General features: G+C 36.1%; 1 long non-coding RNA gene across 1 annotated transcript; it reads left to right on the forward strand.

Annotated features, from left to right (window-relative positions):
- Positions 1–711: 711 nt before the first annotated feature.
- LOC148130192 (uncharacterized) lies at positions 712–13,152 on the forward strand. The gene is made up of 3 exons (XR_015750217.1): positions 712–874; positions 11,748–11,876; positions 12,256–13,152. It is a non-coding gene; the product is annotated as an uncharacterized LOC148130192 (long non-coding RNA).
- The last annotated feature ends 1,547 nt before the right edge of the window (positions 13,153–14,699 follow it).

The following is a 14,699-nucleotide window of genomic DNA, read 5'->3' on the forward strand; positions in this document are numbered from 1 at the left end:
AGGACATTAAGTTAAAAATGGATATAATTAAACATAAAATGGGATTAATGGAAAAAGAAGAATTAGCACAGAAAATCAGAGGTGCGAAACAGAACTATTTTGAAGATGCAAATAAACCAGGTAGATGGTTAGCATATAAACTGAGAAAGGAGAAAGAATCAAGGAAAATATTGCAATTAATAGATGATCAAGGCCAAGTTTGCTATGGAAGTAAAGAGAAGAAGGAAATTATACGAGACTCTTACGGGAAACTATTCACACAAGAGAATATTGATGATGAAAGAGTTAAACAGTACTTACAGAATGCTAACCTACCCCAGATGTCTAAAGGCAAAAATGTGTATTTATAGTGCTAAGAAACTATAATTCTGGGACTTTGACTGTCTGTGACTGACTCAAAGGTAGCCTATGAGCTTCATGACTAATCAGGGACTAAAATTAGTTTTCTGATGGTCCTTGCCCAATACTCTATTATCCCATTAGCGTTTGGCTATTTGGCTATCTCTAGAATAATCTGGACACATAATAGATTCTCTCTTGATTTTTGTAAAAAAATATTTGTCTCAGTACAACTTCCTTTCTTGCAACATCACCCACATGTCATTGCTTTGTTGCCAAACACTTCCAATTGCTAAGTAACGTTCCTAATGCCAAGTTAAACAACCAAAATGTATGTACTGTTTCTTCTGCTCAGGATATAAAATGGTTATATAATACGACTGGCTGCTTATTCTATCTCTTTCACTTCCTGTGTTTTTGTCCTTTAGTCATGCCATGGTTCATCAAGAAGAGAAGGAGCAGAAGAGTGGGAGAAGAGTTCACCTTCATTTAAAAAGCAATTTACAAATTAATAGTAACAACAAAAACATTCCAAGTGAGGTGAAGATTTGTTTTTTAATCCTTACTCAGTGAAGATAGAGACAAATAAAAATAACAGGGCATATGTATAGTTTTCAAAGTTCAGGAGGAATTAATGACAATATATTGAATACTGGATGCACAATTTAAAATTTGGATAGTCTCTCACAGTAGTCTCTAACCTTGGCAACTTTAAGACTTGTGGACTTCAACTCCCAGAGTTCCTCAGCCAGCATAGCTTTTGGAGTTGAAGTCCACAAGTCTTAAAGTTGCCAAGGTTGGAGACCCCTGGTCTACCAGGTTATGCTTGCACTGCCTCTAAATATAACCTTGAAAAGCAGCTCAATCAAAACAGAAATGAAGGTGTAATCAAATTAGAATACAGATTGTGTAGGGCTGTGTGTTCAGATAGTGACCACCATAGACAGGTTAACAACTATGTAAGGTCTCTTCTCTGAAATGGCAACCATTCTTTTCACCCATTTTCTCTTTGTTTGTTTCGATTGATTTGCAAATTAATTTGCAGTTGGTCCTCAACTTACAGTAGTTCATTTACTGACCATTCAAAGTTACAATGGCACTGAAAAAAAAAGTGACAAGACAATAATTTCACACTTACAACTATTGAAGCATCTCCATGGCAATGTGATCAAAATGTAAATGCTTGGCAACTGACTCATATTTATGACGATTGCAATGTCCTGGGGTCACGTGGATTAATTTTTGTGACCTTCCAACAAGCAAAGTCAATAGGAAAGCCAGATTCACTCAACAACCATATTACTAACTGCATGGATTCACTTAACAACTATGACAAGAAAGATCATAAAATGGGGCAAAACTTGTTGAACAAATGTCTCACTTAACAACAGAAATGTTGGTCTCAATTGTGGTCATAAGATGACCTGCATTTTAGTTGTGATAGAAACAGGACTTGACCAAATTGTTTCCTTCCTTTGTCCTGAGTAACAAAAATGCAAACCATCCAAGTAGGCCTGGATGATGAACATATACTTACATTTAAGAAGACTTACTTCTCCAGCTCTCTAATTTTTGTCTGTCTGAAACTTGCTTTCATTGTTAGTTAACAAGTCTTTTCAGTCGGTTCATAGAATTTCAAGAATCCTCCTATGAATACATTTCTTCTTCTTAACAAGTAGCTTATTCTTGACAGCTTGCTCCTCCATTCGTTTCATATGAAGTCATGCTGCTGCCTGTGCAGCTAAACTATTGAACTGTCGCAAGCCTATTAGTGCAGGAAATAAAGAGGGGAAGAGGGCAGAATTTTTATTTTTATCTTAATTTGATAAGATAAATAAGATAAAAATTTAATCTTAATTTTTACAGGTGGCATTCAATTCAAATATACTAGGGATGGGGAATGATGGCCCCTTTATGCTGGGTCAGGAATTCTGGGTGCTGGTCCATAGATCATAAAAGGGCCATCTTTCCCCCACCCCAAAGTATACTAATCCCATTAAAATATACTATTGTGCATTACAGAGATAGGAGATCTTTCAGGAGCTCAACTAGTTGTCCTGTTTCCTTATAAGTATCTCAAGACTAAATAAACTTCATTTATGCATTTATACAAGCTGAATAGCCTAGAAAAGTTAGAACTAGGCTTAGAAAGGGAACATAGATTACCACGTAAGTCCACGCAGAGACCAAAATAAAATAACTACTTTTTCAAACTTAATTCCAGCACATGCCCAATATATAAGAGCGAATGACAGATTACTCATACTGTCTATTATCTTTACCCATCAATCAATGCCTTCTTAAGCCATCCTAGCTCCTATTGAGCCCAAATGTTTCAGATTCAGAATATCCTCCAGAAACTCAGGTTCCCACTTGCACTTAAACATGGAGCAAATGTGGCCTAGCAATATTCTTTTTTTCCTACCATGTCTCAGTAACATTGCCTTCACTTTATACACAGCTCATGAGTGAGGCTGGGTTAACTTGTATTTAGACTTTGGGGAGTTAATTGTCACATGTGACTAGTATTTTCACAGCCATATGAGAAGCTCTTGTTTCTCATACCAACTATCTGATTTAGAGGGATGCCTTACTATTTTTTATATTGTATTAATTTAGGATATAATTCACTGCTTCCTCTCAATCTAAAATTTTTTTAATACCTTTCCTAGGCATGTTTTTGGTGTGGGGGTCACTTTTGCTTCTTTGATACATATGAATCAGCAAATATTTGCATATTTTCAACTGAACTATGCCAAATTCCAAGCGGAGAAAATGAAATCAGAGCTCAGCTTAGTTATATGATTTTAGTATAAGCTCTGGCTTATTTTTAATTCATAGTGACAGCTATATTGCTCTAAACTTTTGGGTAGAGTTAATAGAAGTGCTGGGTAATTATAAAATGCACTATCACTTCTTGAGCAATGTAAGTTAAAAAGAAAATGTCATACAATTGTAGGCACATTTACCAGACTTTGCAGTGATACTTTAGCCTTGAATAGTCACAATAGGAGAGATTGCATATTGGCTGATAAAATTCAGGGATTTTTTTTTCCAAAATTGACATAAAAATCTCCAGTTATTAAAAAGACTATTCCACATGTTACCTAATCAAGGTGTATATTGCCAACTTGCTAATATATTGCTTAAGATTTATTTTATATAGTTCTCTATACAGTATAGTTCTATACTAACTACTGTATGTACAATATATAATTTCTCATTTGTGAACATCATTGTCATATCTAACAAATATGTACAATGACTATTGTTATGTACACTATGTTCTCCATTCAATTTGCATTAACTGCTAAATATACCAAGGTGATGATGTACTTTCATTCAAGTATATTCCAGAATTAATTATGTGAGAGGGAAAGTGTTGAGAGAGTTATTCATTCAAGGTAACAAAGAATCTGTCAAAATCAAATGACCTTGTTCACTGAACATTTAATGTTCCCCTCTGTGCATTGTTCACAAGATCATTATACAATGGTATTGCCTGCCAGTTGACCTGGAACTGACTCAAGACAATTACATTTGCAAAGAAAGTTGACATACCTGAACAGGACTGAATAAAAGTTCCTAGCAGGTTTACTTTCTGGTAAGTAGCCCAGACCACCTTATAGCTGACTGCTGAAGTTTTTCTGAAGAACATATAAAAAGTAGGGTTGGGCAACATTTCTTCTGCACAAAGTTGCAGGCTTTTAGGATCAATCTGACAGAGTAAGCAAAATCAGACAAATAAAAAGTTGGGGAAGCTACTTATTTCCTGAATGCCATCACTCCGCTAAACAAATAATTCCCTCAACACTGTCCAACAAAGTCTGCACTACTATTAATCTTCTCATCACTCCTTATCCCCTCCCACTTGTGACTGTATGACTGCAACTTTGTCGCTTGTATCCTTATGATTTATATTGACTGTTTCCTAGTATGATTTGATTGCATATGACCCTATGACTATTATTAAGTGTTGTACCTTATGATTCTTGACTGAACGAATGTCTTTTCTTTTATGTACACTGAGACCATTTGCACCAAGACAAATTCCTTGTGTGTCCAATCACACTTGGACAATAAAGAATTCTATTCTATTCTATTCTATTCTATTCTATTCTATTCTATTCTACTCTACTCTACTCTACTCTACTCTACTCTACTCTACTCTACTCTACTCTACTCTACTCTACTCTACTCTATTCTACTTTATTCTACTCTATTCTATTCTATTCTATTCTATTCTTTCCTTGTGACAACCTCTTTTCTTTTCCTCTTTTTTTTTTGACAGTGCTTATCCCTCTTCCCCCTCCCTTTCTGTTCCTTCTCTACTTGGGAAGGAAGAGAAATAAAATTTGAAACAGGCTAGAAACCAGTAAACCATCAGTTCTAGTCTCACCTTAGGCATAAAGTCTTCTGGGCAACCTTGGGCCAGTCACTCTCCCTCTCTCAGTCCTAGGAAGGAAAACCAAGACTTATCCAGGGACTTGCTCAGAGAAGGAGTCATTATTCAGTCAAAGGCATATGCACACATACATGTGCGCACAAATACACACACAGAGGATAACCCTTAAATGTTTTTCCCCCTCAGGGAGAACAGCAAATGTTCTCTTCTCTCTACACCTCAAATTGTGATTCAGAAAATCTTATGACTTTTCCATTCCTTTTCCTAGAAACATAAATAGAATGGCAATCTGAAATAGTGAACAATTGCCAGTCCTTTTATGAAACTGAAAATGTGCCTGAGGCAACTGCTTCATTTTGCCTGACAGTAGGGCTGGTGCAGGACTGAGACCTGCATGACATTGGATCAAGGACACCTAATTGCACTAGATCCTCAGGGTTTCCCACTTCTCTTTTAGAACCACGTGCTCCAATGCATAGAACTTTCATTCTTCCTGTAGCTCTGTGATTATGGCGCACAGCCTTTTAAAGCGAAATGATACTTGTAGCTTTATGTAGATCACAGGTCAGCTGATTTCTATGTGACGGAGACAACTTCATTTTAAAAACCATACAAACTGCATTTTCCACATTGATTTACATCTATTTTCCTGCAGGAGTCTCATCTTTTAAAAAATGGACATGTCAAAGTAATGTTAGATATGCCCCCCATTCATTTCTTGCTTGCATCATTATTCCCAAGCAGTAATTGCTACACTAATGAATGCTAAGCTTGAAATTTTTAGGGCTGCTTTGCTTGTCTTGGCTGCAGCATTCTTAATGTCTGAATGAACCAATAATCAACTTTCTTAAGCAATTTGAAACACTTATGTGGCTATGGAAGTCTTTATGTCAGAACCACTGTTCCTGAATGCAAATGTATAACATTGGTTAGTATTTAGTGTTCATTTGCTTTAGGCTGCAACATTACTCATCCCAATCAATTATTTAGCCTCTGATAATTTTGAGAAGCAGAAGTTATCATTAAAACCATTTTTGCCCCAACTTGTGCACAGATTATGATTTTTTTTTCTGCTAGCTTCTGTGTCTCTTAAGGTACCCACTTACCATTGCCAGCAAGAGTGACAAAGAAGAAAAATGAGAAAAATACATAATAAAAAATAGTAAAAGGATAGGCAGAAGTACATACTTAAATGTGTATGTAGTAATAATATAATATAGTACTAATACAATATATAATTATATCAAAATTAATTAAATATATTTTTAATTATTTAATTATAATAGTTAATGTTATAACTATCATAATAATAACAAAATAAATAGTGATAGATTGGGAGAGGTTAATATCAAAAGAGGAATCTTCCAAGGAGACTCTCTATTGCCACTATTGTTTGTCATTGCAATGATTCCTCTGTCAAAAATACTGAATAAGTCAGGCCATGGCTATCAAACATCAAAAACATCTGCCAGGCTATCTCTCCTCCTTTTCATAGACCACAGAATCACATTGCCGTCACATGACATTTCACGATGTTTTTTTCCCTTCATGGAGCTGGGGTGGGCATGGCCTGTGTGTGATGAATCCAGCCTATGGGATGCCAGTTTGACACTCCTGACATAGATGAAGTTGTATGGAAAAACACCATCTGAAATAAAATTGCCGCTTATTACTGCCCAGATATATACAACCAAGATATTGCAATGGGGTTTAAACTGGTTAAATGTGCTCATCATCAAATGCAGAAAAATAATGAAAACTGCAGGAATCAAGATGCCCTATGCAAATCTTGAGTCTGGATGAAGACAATCACTGTAAATACCTCAACATCTTTCAAACTCACAACATCAAGCATACTGAAATGAGGAAAAAGGTCAGACATGAATATGTCAACAGACAAGATCTTCAAGTCCAAATTCAATAGAGGAAATACTGTCAAGGCAATCAACACCTGAACAATTCCAGTTGGAACAAATACACAACTGAAACAGTGGCCTGGACTCAAGCAAAATTAAAAGCCCTGGATAGGAAGACCAGAAAAATAATGATAATGAATCATGCCCTTTTTCCATGCAGCAATGTTGATGGACTCTACTTATCAAGGAAAATAGGAGGGCATGGAATGTTGCATGTCCATCAGAAAAAAGGGCATTGGAAGAATATTTGAAGGATAGTGAAGAAGATGCATTGAAGCTAGTATACCAGGAGGGACTATTGCATAGTGGAAAGACCAAACTGGCCTACAAGAAAGACCAAATGAAGAACAGAGAAGAGCCATGTAAGACAAAGCATTACATGGCCAAAATATTTTTTAAAAAATAGCATAAAAACAGATAATATCCTGTCCTGGCAATGGCTAAAAATTGGAAAGTTTGAAGAAAGAGACACATGGGATAATTCTGGGTGCACCAGACCAAGCCTTAAGAACAAATGCATACAAAGTTAGAATTGAGAAGATACCAACAGATTGCAAGTGCTGCCTCTACAAAGAAGTTGAAGAAATAATGGATCATCCAGTTAGCTGCTGCAAAAAAACTGTTTTTGACTGCAAGAAACAGTATGACAAAGTAGCCATAATGGTGCATTACAAGGAATACCATTTGCCTGTGAGCAAGAAATGGTGGAGCCATAAAATAGAGAAAGTAATAGAAAATGAAGAAGCTAAAATGTTCTGGGACTTTAGAATTCAAGCAGACAGGCACCTGCCACATAACATACCATACTAACAATTGTTGATCAGTAAGACAAAAAAAAAGTCTGGATAGTTATGTAGCACTACCTGGAAACAGCAGAAGAGAAGAGAAAGAACTGGAGAAGATAACAAAATACAAAGATCTGCAAACTGAAAACAGAACAATTGTAGCAAAAGAAAGCAAAGTCAATACCAATAGTAATAGATGCTTTGGATGCAATTCCAAAACAACTGGAGCACCACTGAAACACTATTGGCACTGACAAATTCACCATCAGTCAATTGAAAAAGGCAGCTTTACTTGGAATAGCTTGCATCCTGTGACAATACCTTTAACACTATCAAACACCAACATCTGTCTATCCCAGGTCCTTGGGAAGGATTCAATAGGAAGACAAAAATGCCAAATCCAGTCAAATATCTGGCTGAGTATGCAACAAAGCAGAATAACAGAGTTGGAAAGGACATTGGAGGTCTTGTAGTCCAATCTCCTGTTTAGGCAGGAAACCCTATACTATTTTGGACAAATGACTGTGCAATCTCCTTTTGAAAATCTTCAGTGATGGATCACCCACAACCTCTGGAGACAAGCCACTAACTAATTAACTGTTCTCACTGCCAGTAAATTTCTCTTTAATTCTAGGTTGGATTTCTCTTTGAGAGTCTTTCAACTGTTATTTCTTGTGCTGACCTCATCTGCTTTGGAGAATAGGTTGACCCCCTTTTCTATGTGACAGCCCCTCAAAAATTGGAGGACTGCTTATATGATACCCCTATTCATTCTCTTTGTTAGACTTTCTGCAACTATTATCATATGGTTTAGGCTCCAAACCTCTGACCATCTTTCTCTCTCTTCTCTGAACCCTTTCTGGGGCCCCAGAATTGTTTTTGTATTGTGGTAACCAGAAATGGAGGCAGTATTCCAAGTGTGACCTCATTTGGTACAGTATAGAGATATTATCAGTCACGATCTTGATGCTATCTCTCTGTTGATACATCCTGTTTGGCAGTTTCAGCACACTGCTGACTCATACTTAAGTAATGGTCCACTAGGGCAGGGGTCCCCCAACCCCTGGGCTGTGGCCCACTACCGAGCTTTGAGTCTTTGACAACTGGGCCACAGAAGTGATGAATGTGTGCACATGCGCACATCTCCACTCATACAAGAGTGGGCAAGCGCATGCATGTGTGTTCCATTTGGACAAACAGTAGGTGTGCATGCCTGCCACTCACATGGAACCATCCTCTCTCTGCTCCATTTGCAAAGCCAAAAAAGTTGGGGAATTCTGCCTTCAGACACCCAGATCCTGCTCACTGTTACAACTATTCAGCCAAATACCACCTATTCCCGTGGTGGCAAACCTATGGCACGCATGCCACAGGTGGCATGCAGAGCCCTCTCTGGGGGCACGTATGCCATCGTCCAACTCAGCTGGCCTTCAGGTCCCTGCCATGCATGCATGAGGAGTGGGAGATGCATGCAGGGGTGCATGTATGCACAGGGGTTCCATGTGCATGTGCATGCATGGGGGGCATGCCTTGCATTTTGGGTATGCACACATGCACGCTTTTGGCATTCGGGGCCCAAAAAGTTTACCATCACTGACCTATTCTATAGCTGTGCATTTGATTTCCCTGCCTAGGTGCAGAATCTTAGTTTTCTCACCACTGAACTGCACTTGTTGGATAGGGCCCAATGCTCAAGTCTGTCAAGATCTTTCTGAATCTTGAGTCTATCTTCGAAAACAAGGGTCTTCAAACTTGGCAAGTTTATGGCTAGTGGACTTCAACTCCCAGAATTCCTGAGCTAACATGACTGGAGAAGGAATTCTGGGAGTTGAAGTCCACAATTTTTAAAGCTTTCAAGTTTGAAGACCCCTGTTTGAAAATGTTGGCATTTCCGCCCAGCTTGATATTATCTGCAAATTTGATGAGTTACCCTTTTATCTCTTGTCTATATCATTTATAAAGATGTTGAAGTAATTGGCCTAAGACACAGCATGCTTTCCTTCATTGAGGACTTCATGTTGGGTGTGGATGGTCACCCAGTTGTGAATCCATCTGGTGGTGATATTGTCTATCTCACATTTTTCTATCTTACCAAGAAGTAGGCTATGCTAATATACACTTTGTCAAACATCTTACTGAAGTCTAAGTAAATTATATCTACAGCACTTTGCCAATCCACTAATTTAGCCACTTTGCCAAAGAAGGCAATAAGGTTTGTCTGACATAATCTGTTTTTAACAAATCCATGTTGGTTTCTAGTAATCACTTTGCTCATTTCTAAGTGCTTGCAAATCCGCTGCTTGATTATCTTTTCCAGGATTTTCACAGTAATTGATGTCCAGCTGATTGGTCTGCAATTTCCTGAATCCTTCCTCCCCTTCTGATTTTTTTTCAAAGATTGGAACCACATGAGCTCTTTTCTAGTCATCTGGCAGTTCTCCAGCACTCCAGAAACTTAGAAAGATTTTGTCCAGTGGTTCTGGAATCACATGTTTCAGCTCCTTCAGAACCCATCTGGTCCTGATGATTTGAACTCATCCAAATAGGTGTCCTTGTCTCCTTTTAGTCTCCTGTGAGACTTTCTTGTCCATTTAGGCTGCTTTTGTATTTTAAAATCTATCCTGCTGACTTTTTCTTATTATTTCTGAGATTGTAGATGACTCATGTCACATTAACAGATCTTTAGGTTTAAAGGAAGTACCTTGATTCTTGTATCATCTCAGCTTGATGAAACCATAGAACATTTCTATTTCCTAATAGGGTTATGTCAGTACAACTATATGCAGAGCAGACACTCAATTGGAGGGATATGTACAATCTCTCTCTGTCTCCCTCCTTCACTCATTTCTATTATATTTCAACTTTTGCAGCTGCTCCCATGTATAATTTACTTGGGCATCTAGCAAGGATTCAAATAGCAGACTGATTAAAACAAAATCCCATTGGCTAATAGTGGGGACACTAAAAAAAACAAACACTTACACAGCATTTGACAACATTGTACATAATAGGATTCCAATATTCTAGCCTAGTGCTAGTGGAAAAGTCAAGTCTTTAGGGTTTTCTTGAAAGCAAGCCAGGTCAAGCTTATATAGATCTTGGTAGGAATGTAACTACTTGCAAAGCAGTCATCAGATTAAATAGCTCCATATAATAATTTGAGCTTATTTGAGTAATAGTGACCATTGATAGTATTTGGCCAAAATGTGCCCAACATGGCTGGTATAGTCCTTACAATTTTTAGAGAAAGTTGCATGTGGTATGAGTATGATAAAGGCTGGTAACTCAGTTTACACTTCACAAAAAAATAATGGATTTGGTAAGTTATGATAAAACTATAACGCTGGGTGTTCTTCAAACCCAAGCTCTGTTCAGGGCAAAAATCAAATCAGCAAATTAGAATGGAATGGAATGGAACAAAACATAACAGAATACTTCATTTGGCCAAGTGTGATTAGACACACAAATACTGGTTTTCAGTACCAAACCAGACAGTTATGGAAGTAGAAATAAAATTACAAATAAATAAATAATATATGTTAAGACTGAACTTTATATAGACAATATTTTTTGGATCTTATACAAGTGTGATCACAGCCTTCTCTGCTATTCCTTAGGGCTTTTTTTATTTTTGTTCATGCTTGAAAGAAAGATGTTGCTACTTTAAGGAGTCTAGTCCTTAGTCTTAATGAGACTTAATTAGACTTTGCTTTTGTTTTTTCAGGTTTGAGAAGATGCTGGAAGAAATTGGGTAGTTTTAATAAAGGGTGAAGAGATGCTATGATCACACAAAGTCTGAAGCACTTCCTCTGAGTCATTTTTAAAGCATACACAGCTCTAAGATGCATTTTAACACATCAAGGGAGTCTTTTTCTGCTGGAGAAATCTCTGCCAATGGAAAAGCCTTAAGATTTACTTGCTGTGGGAGATGAAACCCAGAAATTGAAATGTTAACTCATAAAGCTGTACAACGATTTTGATTCAAAGGGGCTAAAATGATTCAGAGTTCATATGGGCATGCATATTGCACCTATTAGCAGTTCCTTAAATCAAATACATTTTTCACTGAATCTCAGTAAAAAGCACAGGTCCTTTAAGTAGATGCCAGAAAATGAGGCATGAACATCCCCTTCACTGGTTTTTTTCACTTCTTGTGCAAATTGTGGAAAGCCTTATTGGATGGTTTGAGGTCACTTTATTATTCATAAAATAGCCTTGATTTGAAATAAGAGTCCCAACATAACTAAACAATGATCATTTGTCAAGTGTATATATGATCTTATTCATATTTCCTCATTCTAGGAAATCAAGAATTTTGGGTATAGCAGGATAACCCAAATAATTATTGCATAACACTGGAAAGATAAATTGGCATCTGATATGCAGCAGTTTTGCCAACTCCATCCAAGGTGCAAGGAAGAAGAATTTTAAGTAATCTGTACATTCTTACTTGGATTTTATATTTATTATAGTTTTCTTTTTTTTCTGTTTTCTTTAAATACGTTTTATTCTATTTTAATTTAATTTGTGCTTTATATATTGTCATATGTGTGTAATATTGAAAGGTAAAGTTGATATTTGGTTTATTTTGCTACTTCTGTTTGCATTATTATTATTATTATTATTATTATTATTATTATTATTATTATTATTATTATTAAGCTGCAATTTCTTGATGTGTTTTGTAAAATTATTGTACACGGTACCAAGTGCCCTGATAACAATGTTTGTTATTGTTACATGTTACATGTTTCATTCATAACTGGGAAATTACGATGGCCAGATTGTGATATTTCATGATTTTTTCCAGTTCTTTTTCTTCAACTGACATCTTCTGGTACAGCGATATCAATAAATTGTATGCTTCGGCCCTCGACAACCATAATATTTGGCATGTTGTGTTCCAAATGGTGATCCATCTGTATTTGAAAGTCCCACAAGATCTTCACCAACTCATTCTAGACAACCTTTTCCACTTTATGTTCCCATGACTTTTCAGATACAGGTAAGGTGTATTTTTTACATAATGACCAGTGGAATAATTTAGCAACTCAATCATGTCAACCTTTGTACTCAGTTTGTGTGATTTTGCTGCTCTCACATATTAAGTGTGAAACAGTTTCAACTTTGTCATTGCAAAGTCAGCAGTTTGGATTGTCAGTGGATTTTTGTGTCTTCGCTTTCATGGCATTAGTTTGTAGTGCTTGTTCTTGAACAGCAAGTATTAAACCTTCCGTTTCTTTCTTGATGGTTTCTCTTTTAAGCCATGCCCATGTCAAGTTGTTATCACATTTTCCTTCAATGTTTTTCAAATTCTGTCCATGCAAAGCTTTGGTTTTCCATCAATTTAATCTGTCATCCAGCTTTTTTTATTATTTATTTATTTATTTGTTTGTTTGTTTGTTTATTGAATTTATATTGCCGCTTATTCGCTCACTGCAACTTGAGGTGGCTTACAGAATGTAAAACTATATTTAAAACAAAAAAACAATAAAGTAAAATATATGCAGGAGGACCAGGTTGGCTGTATTAATGTTTTGAGTGTTGGTTTTCAGTTGCATATATTATGATTTTTATCATGTTTGCTATTGTTTTTATCCTATTTTAATTCTTTAAGCCCCCTCTAAATATAACATTGGGTGATGTTCAACCAGCAACAATTAAAAGAAGTTTATATCCATTAAGATACTTAAAATAAACATAAATAAAAAGCAAGAGTTTGCTGTATGAGGTGTCAGATGAAAACAAAAACTAAAAGAATAATTAGCATATTTTATAATGTTTATAGTTTTCTTTGGTCACATGCTTGAGCCAATTTCTGAACATTGCAAAAATATCTATACTTCACACATCTTATGAAAGATCTGCAGAAGATATTATAATAAACATATATCTATACTTACTGTTAGTCTGTGCATATGTGTATATGTGTGTTTATGCATTTTAATATTTGGTCTATTTAACTTTGACCTGGTAGAAAAGTAGACAGATAGATATTACAGTACTGGAAATAGCATTCTTGAGAAATCATGAGTAAAACCAGAAAGGTAATTTATTTTCTATTACCTGCCAAGCATATTTCTTTTCAGAGGGAAGAATAAATATATGGACTTACACTCCAGCACATATTTTAGCGGAAGTACTCCTAAATGAACAGTATTGGATTCAAAACCATAATGTTGATGAGATGCAATCATGCCTTGGAGGAAGGAAGAGTTCTCCTGTGTGTCTGTGTTTTAATTATCATTGTTTGTTTCCAAGGGGAAAATATGCTCTTAATCAGCTTCATTTAATTAACTACACAGCAGACTAGTAGGCATTGCTTAATGGAACCTGCCATTCCAAATTAACCAGATGTTCCCAAACCAAGAGAGATTGGTAAATAGCCAGAATGAGGACACATGTTAACAATTATCTTCTTTGGAGCCAAATGAAAATATACCTTTAAGTTTTGGATTTTTTCACTCATTAGCTCCAGGGGGAAAATGGAGAATGCTCCAAACTATGATTCTTTAAAAACAAGGCTTAAGTGGACAGGTTTTTTCTTCATTTCAGTACCTAAGAATCTCAGAGTTTCATATGATGGTTTCTGTAGAGTTTTAAAGATACTGGTAATTGACAGTTCCTTTTTTTGGACAGTACATACAATCAGATTAAATTGTGCTGGTTTCAGGTTGTGCATTGTATAAACTAAGGAAGAATCTAAAAATTTTGTAGGTTGCAAATATTCTTTTGAATATATCCAGTCACATCCATTAGCTATTATCAAAGGAGTTTGTTTTTTGTAATATTTGTTAAGTTGATTTCTATGTGGATTTGAAAGTTTGTGGTTTACATAAGGGCACAGAATGAGCTTCATAATCAAACAAAAGTTTGGATTTACATGTTCCCCATTCTAAGTAGTAATAGATTGATTTATAGTGGAAACTAAAAAATTTCCTGTTGATGTTTAGTTCCTATTTGAAAGACATAAGAATATCCTTATCTAACTTCCTGATCAGTGGCATCCTGGTTTTCTGCAATTTTGTGCCAAAGAACATTTTGACATTGGACTATAAACCTAAAAATAGGCTTAATGCAGTTTAGCAAACACCCTCTTGGAAAAAGAAATAAATAAGCAAACGTGTTGGTCCTGCTCATGTATGTCACTATAGTAACAAAGTTTGTTTTCTGTATTTATCTACTAACAATAATCCTCTAAATTATTGCAGACCATATTAGATAGCCCTGCTGTGGTTATTCTTATCATCTCAA

The sequence above is a fragment of the Notechis scutatus genome, chromosome 6 (assembly GCF_049901735.1).
Source record: "Notechis scutatus isolate UNSWTSFEM ecotype Mainland chromosome 6, rNotScu1.2, whole genome shotgun sequence".
Lineage (NCBI taxonomy): Eukaryota > Metazoa > Chordata > Lepidosauria > Squamata > Elapidae > Notechis > Notechis scutatus.